Source organism: Tupaia chinensis, unplaced genomic scaffold, assembly GCF_000334495.1.
Source record: "Tupaia chinensis unplaced genomic scaffold, TupChi_1.0 Scaffold144487_1, whole genome shotgun sequence".
Lineage (NCBI taxonomy): Eukaryota > Metazoa > Chordata > Mammalia > Scandentia > Tupaiidae > Tupaia > Tupaia belangeri.
The window spans coordinates 28295-39707 of NW_006204346.1; the positions used below are offsets into that span (position 1 = coordinate 28295).

An 11413-nucleotide genomic window follows, 5' to 3' on the forward strand; every position below is an offset into this window, starting at 1 on the left:
AAAAGAGCAAATCTGTTTTGTACTTTATCATTATTTTTTACTTCTTTGGGTAAAAGTGTTAGTGTCATGTGACATAAAAAGAAACAATTTGTAACAAATATATACATTTAATACTTTTTTTTGAGAGGTTTTTGCTATAGGGCGCATGCGCTCACCAGACCGACAGAGAGAGACAGAAAGATAGAAAGGAAGAAATCACCCCCCCCAGGGAGGATGGCCATACCACAGTCCCTTCTTTTCCATTCTCCTCTTGGGATCTTGGGCACACACTAACACGTGCCTGGCATGAGTTTTAAGCCACCGGGTCTGGGACGTGAACCATGGTCGACTACATGGGAGTCCAGCGACATAGCCATTACACTAACTGCTGGTCCCTACATTAAATACTTTTAAATTCTTTTTTATTTAGAGAGATTTTTGCTATTGGGCTTGTGCACTTGCCAGAGAGATAGAGAGAAACAGAGACAGAAAGTGAGAAATCACCCCCAGGAGGGATGACCATGCCACAATTCCTTCTCCATTCTCTTCTTGGAATTTTGGGTATGCACACACACACACCCTGGCATGTTTAAGCCTCCAGGCCTGAGACTTGAACCATGGTCAACTACATAGGAATCCAGTGACATAACCATTATGCCATCTGCTGTGCCTTTTAAATTCTAAAGAGGTTTTCTATTCTTAGTGGGCATGTACCCTACCTTGAAAGAGAAAGAGAGACTATGAGAGATGAAAAAAGAAGTGTCCCCATGGGGATTGAGTTGTAATCCATTCTTCATTTCTCCTTTCTTTTGGGATTTTGGGAATGCATGCATGCACACATGCCCAGCATGTTTTTCAGGCCTCCAGGTTTTAGACTTGGTCCATGTGGAATTCAGCTGCCTTATTGAATAGGCCATAGATCTATCCTGCTAAAGAAATATTTTTGAAAGAATAATTTATTTAATTTAATCTATTATCATTATTTTTAATTTGCTATAGTGCGTGGGTGCTGAGAAAAGAGAGACAGAGAGAGAGGAGAGAAAGAAAGTGAGAAAGCAAGCTGTCAGATCTGGGACTTAAACCACTGTCAGCTGTGTGGGGGTCCAGAGACTTAACCACCATACCACTTGTAGGTCTCCATAAGGATATCTTATATAAAGCATGTTAGTCTCTTATTTTTGAATTTATGACATTCTTTTGCAGAAAATAATTAACTTTTATTGTTTATACAACTGTTCTTTCAGTCTTTAAGTTTTTAAAATAGAAGCACTCTCCTCTTTAACATATCTAGGTAACCATTTTGATAAAATGACTTGCTTTTCCAAGAGTCAACTTCAAATTTGCTCAAAGAGCAATAAAGTGGAAACTAACTTTCTGATCTTTACTTTTATGTATGTAGATTTACTTGTTTTTCCCAACAAATTTGTCTAATGTACTGTCTCTTTTTGATAAAGACGTTTCACACATAATTTATAAATTTACTGTTTATTTTTTAATTATTTGTTTTATTTTATTAATTATCATTATATTCATGTTTTCTATAGGACATGTGTATGCACCAAAGAAAGACAGAGAGCAAGAGAGAGAGGGAAATTGAGAAATCCAGTCACTAGACCCAGGATTCAAAACACTGTAAACCATGTGAGAGTCCAGTGCCTTAACCATGATGCCACCTGCTGGTTCCATGATTTAGTGTTTATTTAAAACATAAACTTATTTATAAACCAAGTAGGATATCCTGAGACTATATGCATCAAAAATGGTTCCACATCTTAAAATTGGATCACTGGTCCTTCCATAACTTTTAAAGAAAATATAAGGAAAATTAAATAAATTATGTTATGATTAATACAGGCACAGTATGGGACCAGCAGTTAGCATAATGGCTATGTCACTGGACTCCCATGTAGTCGACTGTGGTTCGCGTCCCAGACCTGGTGGTTTAAAACTCACACCGGGTGCATGTGCATGTGTGCCCAAGATCCCGAGAGGAGAATGGAGGAGAAGGGATTGTGGCGTGGCCATCCCCCCTGGGGGGTGATTTCTTGCTTTCTGTCTCTCTGTCTCTGTCTGGCTGGCTAGTGCACGTGCCCTATACAAAAACCTCTCAAAAAAAAAAAAATAAGGAAGACAGGCACAATAAATAACTGTAGACACCTGTAGGTCATCCATCCCAGTAAAAGAGCACAACTGGTCAGATGCTCCCCAAATGGTCATGCTGAATTTAGAATATTCTAACATTTCTTGCAATATTTTGTCCAACTTAATTGTGTTCATTCTAAGTTATGTTAAGATTCTATTGTGACTACTTTCCATACTTTCTCATACCATCATTTTATAAAATCAAGGACAAGGGAAGACATGGTAAAGTCAAGAGGACAGAGAGGAGAAAGAGGGTGGTGGTAAGAAGCCAGCCTCCAGGGAGAATTCACAGAGAACACACAGAGTGGATCAATCATGTACAACTAAAGGAGAGCTTCTTTTAGAGAAAAAGGTCTATTCTCTAAATATCTTTTTCAGTACCACAAAAAAATTATACCTGAGCAGATGACTTGGTGGTTAGGGTGACTGAGGTTCCACATGATCTACCACAACTCTTGTTCTGGATTTGATGGCTTAAAAATCATGCCAGGGATGTGCATGTGCATGCCTAAAATCCCGAGGAGATTAGAGATGAAGAGACAACATGCAGCATGGCCATATCTCTAGAAGGTGATTTATCACTTTTTTTTTTCTCTCTCTCCTTTCTGGCAAGCCTACTTGCCCTAAGAAAAAAGCTAAAATAATAATAATAATAATAATAATAATAATAATAATAATAAAGAGTCCAGGGTCCAGACATGATGTGACGGTTAAGGAGGACTCCCACATGACTCACCATGGTTTGAATCTCAGACCCTTAATGTTGAAATGATGTGACGGTTAAGGAGGACTCCCACATGACTTACCATGGTTTGAATCTCAGACCTGTAATGTTGAAAATCATGCCAGGCCTGAATATATGCCTGGTGCCCAAATCACAGGAGGATAATGGAGCTGAAGGGATTGTACTGTGGCCATACCCCCTGGGATGATCATGATTTCTCTTTCTCTCTCAATGTCTCTCTCTGGTGAAAGCACATGACCTACGGAGAAAATACTTTTTAAAAAAGTGAAAAAGAAAAAGCCTCCAAATATCATCAGATGCATGTGAAAGATATTTACCTGCCAGGGAAGAATATGCTGGTCTGCATCGCCTGCAGATCCCATTTCTATTTTTTGCAGAAGCATCTTATGCAGACCTTGGGCCACCACATGTACAGCATGATAGATAAAAAAGCTAGAGTCAGACACTGTCATCATGTCAAAACTTGGTGATAGCAACTCTATAGAAGAATTTGCTCGGCAGTTTCCAAGTTTGCTACATAGTGATCCAGTAAGTGAGCAATGAAAATAGTAAACCCAGAGTTTACTGAAATAAAAATCTTCTGGGTATTGGAAAGGGTTGACTGTCTGGAGAAATTGTTTAAAGCCAGGAATTTTCCTTTTCTGGTTTGAAAATAAGAGGCTTCCATGGAAAAAGTGTGGCATGTGGACTATATAAAGAAAAATATTTTTCCATGCAGATGAGTGGAGATTTCTCATGATCCACACCTTTCCCAAAATTAAATAGAAGTATTCATTGAATCCCATGTTCAGGACACTCCCTTCATCACCATGTATTATGTACACATTTGCAGATGAAACTCTGATTCTCTGCACAACACGGGAGTCACGTTCTAAAAGGACACCTTTTGTGGCAGGGAGCTTTTCTGTAAAGGCCACACAGATATCGTTTTCTGTCATCTTTCCCTTTAGGTCCTGAAGGAACTGCTCCCCTTGCATATCATCAGATACATAAAGTGCCACCCACGTCCAACCAAAATGCAACAGCAACCAGATGATTCCATGAGTCAGATAGCTGTCCTTGGTGGCCATCTGATAAACTGATGGAAACTGGTCTTCATCACTTAGGATGGGATCAAAAGGACCATATGTGACCTGAATAAAAAAAAAATTATAAACAACTTTAAATGCCAGTTTTGGTCATTTAAGTAAAGTTCAAACTTCTCAGGCTTTTTTGTTTGTTTTTACTTTTTACTAAAATTAGGAAGTGGGGTGGGGTTATTTGCAAAACTTTCCAGTAAAACACATGAGTTAAAAACCTTTTTTTAATTTTTTTTATTAAACAAAACACCCTGAAGTTTCTACATGTGGAATATAGATACAATATTGAGCAAAATATGTGGCCTCCCAAGTACATGGGTCACCTATGTACAAGTGTCTTGTACGCATAAAACAGTTTATTTTAAAATTATATGTTATGTGTAACAAAATTAAATTTACAAAGGCTTTTTCATGTAGGGATCTGATTCTGTTTCTGGAGGATGGAAGCATCCTGGAGCAGACTGAACCAAAGCATTTCTGGGAGCTGGTTTTATTTGCCAGTGGGCCAGTTAAGTCAGTGTGTGCCTTTCTAAATGTTATTCAGATGATTCATTTCACACACTAGTGTTTTTTATAAACCCTAAGAAAGGAAATGTTTTGCTTATTTGGTGACACTCAAAAGGGCATGCAAAACTTTTACTCTGCCCTAGTTCTCTTGCTATCGGATCCCCTCACCTGGGAAAATGTGATTTTTTTGCAAGTACACTTGTAACCATATTGTATAATTACCATATCTGTGTATGCTTATGTCTGTGAAACTTTTTTTGTAACTCTTGTGTATATTGTCTAAAAAATGTGTGATTTTTATTTTGAAAAATAAAGAATTTTGAGGTCTTACAGAAATAGAAATAACCTGATTCTGACTTTCGTGTGATTTTTTCCCCACTTAAAACAAGGAGGACATGATTTTCTACTTCTTTAGACAATAGAATAGAATACTGAGTGAAGAGATGCACGCTGTGGAAATCATTCTATTCTGTCAAAATGACCAGTAGAAGACTGTTTTACTTGAGAAAGGACACGTATAATATCACTTCCAGATCAAAGCATGGAAGAAAAACTATAAGGTTCAATAAATTATTTATTATCAAGGAAACTGAGGTATGCATAAACTTTATTTTATAAAGTTCTATGCTACTGCTGTGTTTACCAGTAATGTCTCCTGAAACTTTTATTAGACAATTTCCCTGGATGAACCTCTGATGTGGAGATGTGTCATGCTGAGATCAACTGAAAGAGCTTTCAAGGGACCCACCTGCATGGATATGAGGAAGGGCAGAGGGAGTTGGTAAACTTCAGCTGGGAGAACTGAGCCATTCAAGTTTGGAGGATCTCCAGTGCTGGAATATTATTTATTTGTCCAAAGTGATAATGAATGTAAAGGTTTTTATATTTTTGTGTTTAATTGTCGTCTGAATGCCCCCTAATATTGTCTTGTCCTAACATGGGTGGTACTCTATGTTTTGTGCATTTTTTAGGAGGCATTTTTAAGAGAAACATCAATATTACCATCAGTGGGGTTTGGATGTCATGGCTATGGAAAGGAATAAGGATGGAATTTATCAGAGTTTACTTCTTTTAATTTTTAATTTGTCAGAGGGCAAATTAAATCATGTGTACTTGGCACAGAGAGATAGAGGGATAGTGAGAAATCACACCTCATAGGGGATGGTCATGCCAATATTCGTTCTCTGTTGGAATTTTTGGCATACAAGCACATATGCCCAGTGTGTTCTTTAGGACACCAGGATCCAGACTTGAGCCATGTAGTCAACCAAGTGAGATCCAGGCACATTGTGGAAGGCTGTGCACCAGCGAAAATTGCTCTTAGGTTTTGGTTTCTCAGCAAACAATTACACAATGCCAAAGGCCACAATTGGCTCCCCTTCAAAACCTCACTTTTGGAACCATACTCTGATTGGCCACTTCCCATAGCAAATCGGGGAGCTTAGAATCCCTCAAATTTGCATATCTGGCACCTCATGATTGGTCCACAAAAGCAACCAATCATAACCCACCTTTTGCAATCCTTCATTTAACCAATCACTGCCCACCAGCATGTATATAACCACGATCCCTGGCCCACAATTTCCAGATGACCCTTAAGACCCTGAAGAATTGTAACACTGTGTCATCTCCATGCTGCCCACAATAAATGGACGACCCTGAGACCCTGAAGAGCTGTGACACTGTCGTCTCCGGACATTAATCACCATATCACCAGACAGCTTACCATTGTTCTTTTTTCTTTCTCACCTTTTTACTATTAATAATCCCATGACCCAGGAACCTGTGCCTTTTACCCTCTGTTCAAACAAATTATGTTCAAACAACCAAGAGGAGTGCTGAGGGCCACTAGGGTAATGTAAACCCAGCTTCCACATTTTCTTTGCTCAGATGTGAGAGGATTGCATTAGGAGTCATCCAATTCTCATTCCTTAAGCAGACAACCCACTTACCTGTGGGCTTTTGTAGAGCTCCAATAGGGTTCCAACTTGGGCAGAAAATGTTGGCATGTTTCTTGAAATAATAGCAAGAGGTTGTTTCTGTGTCTGGCAGTTGTAGTTTGGCAGGGACTGATTCAATCCAAAGAGCAAAATAGAGCACTTTCTAAAGTTCTTTTGTCACTGGGAAATGCATTGTAGAGATCATAACCCAGGGAAAGGTTGGGGAGCAAATAGGGGCTCTTATTGATCTCATCAATGGCAAAGTGAAAGACCAATACAAATTGGTAGTTCTCCCATAGGTACCTAAACAGGAGACAGCATTAGGACATACAATGAAGTCATGTGATTCAGAGTAAGCTATTCAGCCAAGCCATCAGTCATAAAGTTATAGGCCTGGGTTCCCATTCTGAGATTCTCCTGCACTGGTGCACAGAGCCTGGTTTGAAAAATGTTCCCAGGGCTCCAGAAAACTTTGAAATGTTTTTTTCTCTCTGCTTAAACCAATGATGTCAAAACAATGAAAAGAGGCTTTAAAGGGCTCATGAGTGAGATGAGGTGTCATTTAGCTAGATGATGACACTGTTGTCTGAACAGAGGTGATTTTAAAAGAGAATCATCCATGTATGGAGAAGACAAATTTCTTTAAGAATGTGACTAAAAAGTGCACACATTCACTCTAATCATACATTTTAAAAATTTACATATAGACAAATTACAGATATCTATATTTATAAAATAGTTTATAAAATACAAAGTAGTGTGGGATTTTTAAATACAACATCAACAATTGGACTAAGGCTGTTACCACATATATCACCTGAAATATTTCATATTTCCTGTGATGAGAACATCGGTATCATACTCCCTTGGCCTATTAGAATGAATAGTACTCAATTATGAGCTACATTCACCATGCATACACTCACCTTCATAACTGTTCTAGAATTGGGTATATTTCACATGTCACCTTGTTTCTATTTAGATCCAGAAATCATGATTGCAGCATTTATTATTTTTCCTATGTTCTGGAACATTTAAATAGTATCTGTCAGGACCAGCAGGTGGCATGGTGTTTAAGGCCCTGGGCTCACACATGGCCAACCATGGCTCAAGTCCCAGACCTGGCAGGTTGATTTCTCACTCTTTGTCCATTCCTCTCTATCTCTCTTGTGAGGACACATACCTGTTGCAAATGAAAAACAAAATAATAATAATGATAGAGAATATTAAATAAACAATTCTCTAAAGAAATAGAGAAAGTATAAACAGTATCTGTCTTGCAAATTTTTCAGCCATTTAGCACATTTCAGGTACTTTTAGGTGGCTTTTTCTATATCTTATACACTATTATGTTAACTCTGAAGAAATTGTTGTTAAATATGTTTTTGTTCAAAATTATTTCATTCAAATCTTCTAGTCACTTATTGGTAACATCAAGTCCTTTTACAAATTTGTAAAAACATATTTCTCTGTAGTTCATTGGTCTTTATAATTTTTTATAAAAATTATAACATTTTTCCCTTGGAAATTCTCAGATTTTAAAAGCATATTCGCTAAAAGTATGTTTTGAGTTTTTAAAATAGCTCATTTTTGGTTATTAAATTAATGTTATATGTTGTCTTTAACTGGTTCTCTATTCTCTGTGTAATTATTCTGGTGTTAATTTCTTAAATCTTGAACTTAATTTAAACATTCAAAAGTATTTTTTTCTTTTCTTTTTTGAAACGTTGTTGTCTTTGTGTGTGTACACTTACCTTAGAGAGTGAGACACAGTGAGAGGAAAAGTAAAAAATCACCCCCAGGAAGATATGGTCATGCTGCAATTCCTTCTCCTCCATTTTCTTTTTGGGATTTTGGGCCCATGCTTACATGTGCCCAGCATAATTTTGAAGCCACCAAGTTCAGGATTCAAACTGCAACCTTCTACTAGTTCTCTGATTTGTTAATAAAGCATGTTAGACTAAAAATTTTTATGCAATCAGAGCTAGTTTTCTGAGTTGGTTTTTATGTTTTATTGTTACATTTTTTTCTATAGGGTGTATGCACTCACCAGAATGAAATAGAGAGAGAGAGAAATAAAGAAATAACCCCCTAGGGAGAAGGTCCTGCCACAATTCATCTCCTTGATTCTGCTCTTGGGATTATTGGACATGCAGGCATACCCCTACCTCTCATGGTTTTCAAACAACTCAATTCAGGACCCCAACCATGTAGTCAGCCATGTGGGAACCAACTGCCTTAAGCTCTATGCTGAGTTAGGAGTTAGACCCCAGCCTAGGTAGATAGGAGATGAGTTCTGCATAAAGCAGTTACTGTGGTTTTGCTTTCTTTTGGCCGGTGAATGTTTTCTATGCGCCCATTACTAGTTTCAGAGGAATTTATGATTCTACATTGGCTGGCCTAAAATCAGACTGAAACCAGTCATAGAGTGGAACACAAAAAGTGAGATTCAAGCCTCGAGTCTGCAACTAGAATCACAATGAGATTGGAGTACATTGACTCAATCACTATTTCACTTGCTGGCTTGTGCTAGATAAAGCTTTAATCAGACTTTGGAAAGTTCTCCCAGGCCTATCTGCAAACTTGTATATAATTGATACAAGTGGATTTGGCCAGAATATTTATTACCTGTGTTATCAGTTAGCAATTTGCTACCCAATTACTTCCACCTTGCTCTTTGGGTATACATTTTTACTTATCCTTATTATATTCAGATTTGAAACTAATATACTTGAACTACTGAAAAATCTCATGCCCAAATTTCTTATGTATATTTTAAGACTTTCAAGGAAGCTCTCTTTACTGTGCTATAAAAGATACCATGGAGGTATAAAAGATACCATGGAGGTGGCATGGTGGGTAAGGCATCGGATTCCCATATGACTGCCTACAGTATATATCTCAGGTCTGGAAGCTTGAAAATTTTGCCAGGAATATGTGCATGCATGTTCAAAATCCCGAGAGGAGTGTAGAGAAGGGATTGGTTTGTGGCTATCATCGCTGGTTTATATGTGGTGGTGGACTTTAGATACCTATGGCTTCTCCCCAAAGCACACTTCTACCATCCTCTAGTCAGCAGCAAATACCCAGAGGCAGCACCTTGATTATAGCATTAACTTCATGTCAGGAGCTCAGTGTCACAATATGCATGCAAGCCTTACTATACGGGTCTTGGTGGTAAAAGGGCTAAAGTACCAACGATCTCACTCATCCTGAGCCTCCTAAAGACTGAATATGAGGATAGTGCTGATAGAGTGGACAACAGGTATATTCTCTCTTCTGTCTTGAAAGAAATGGAGAAACACTGAATATGAGAAGAAAGATTATAAAAGGGTAAGAATGCATCCTGAGTTTACAACTGTGCTGTTCTCTCATTTCTGTGCACACTTGATTATTCTCAATGGGATTAAACACCATACATATATACCAACTACATTATTACACAGATACAAACACATTTACACATACATATAACCAACAACTTACCAAGGTTCTGTCACTACTTGAGATGGTCTCATCAGAAAATGTAGTCGGCTTAGATCTTTTTCCTCTCCCATGGCATAAAGTGGGAAAAACCCACCCAGTACCAGGTCCCCATCCCGGTAGACATTTGGCTTCAGGTATTCACGACAGCTAAAATGTGTCATCTTACATGCCGTTTGTAAAGGCTGCAGAAGTAGCAAGACAGTAATCAACAGTAATGACATGTCCGAGCTGGCCCAACACAGATTAAAAACCCTATGTGTGTGAGTTGATAAGGAGATGGAACTGGATTGTGTCTGCCAGCTGAGCCCTGTTTTGGGAGAGTCAATTCTGTGGAGGGCACAAAGGATTCTTACTTCCACGGTTTGCCTTCAACCTGTACAAAATATGTTCCAGATTGGCATGACAGACAGGGACATAACTAGAACCTTTAAAAAGGCATTTTAAGGAGCCATGGTGCTGAGTCATGTGCTTTATCTCAACAGCTCTGGTTTCCCTGTCTTTTTATTGTTTCACTTAGGTTCCATCCAGGGACTCTGGGGATCTCTCTGCCCTGGGGTTCTGCACCTGTCACCTTCCATTTTAGTGAAAAATAATTTGGGGAAAACATGTTTTGCACTGTTTTCCTCCACCAGACTATGATTTCATAATGGCTAGGTAAGCATTTGGGGACCACCCCATCTTGAGGCAATAAGCTTTGTAATTTTGTGACTAAGAGAGGCCAAAGTACTTGCTTCACACAACTGCTCTTATAAGTTGGAATTTTTAGAATGGTGTTAAAATATACAAAAGTTGGAGTAGCAGGTGACATAGTGGTTAAGGCACTGGACTCCCACATGACTGACCATGGTTTGAGCCCTGGATCCTGGAGCTTCAAACTCAAGCTGAGCACTTGTGTATGCATGCCAAACATCCTGGAATGGAGAACAATGGAGAAGGGATTGTGGTGAGGCCATCCCACTGGTGGTGATTTCTCACTTTTTCTCTCTTTGTCTCCTTGGCAATCACATGTGCCTTATAGTAAAAGTAACTCTTTAAATAAAAAATGAAAATAAAAATAATTCCACAATAGCCTAATTCTGTATGATGCCTTAGCAATGGAGAAGAAGGAATAATATTAGCTATTGGTGGCTTCCTCACTAGTGTACAGAAGGGATTTCATTGCTATGTCCAATATCACTCTCAGGTCTGCAACACCATCATGGCACAAATGAGCCTTATAACTAACAAAGAAGTAGGATACTTTCCAGAGAAGATTAGATTATTCTTAAATTCCAATGTTCCACAAAATTAATCACATACCCCTGAGAATGATATCCTCTCCTCTGTCCACTGATAATTCAGGTGTCAAGTACTCATTATATGATTTAATATGCAAACACTAAAAAGAACTCTATTCTTTTTTTTTCCTCCATCTATTACAGTATATTGAGAAAAGTATGTTCTGCTTATTCAAATTTATGGCACCCCTTCTGTTTTGTTTCCAGTTAGAAGTGGGAAAAACCAATTCAATTATAAAGAATATATCTTATTCCCTG

General features: G+C 38.2%; 1 pseudogene; it reads right to left on the reverse strand.

Moving 5' to 3' along the window:
• LOC102486595 (vomeronasal type-2 receptor 26-like) overlaps nt 1-10099 on the reverse strand; it is a 19177-nt pseudogene extending 9078 nt beyond the window's left edge.
• Nucleotides 10100-11413: the final 1314 nt, after the last annotated feature.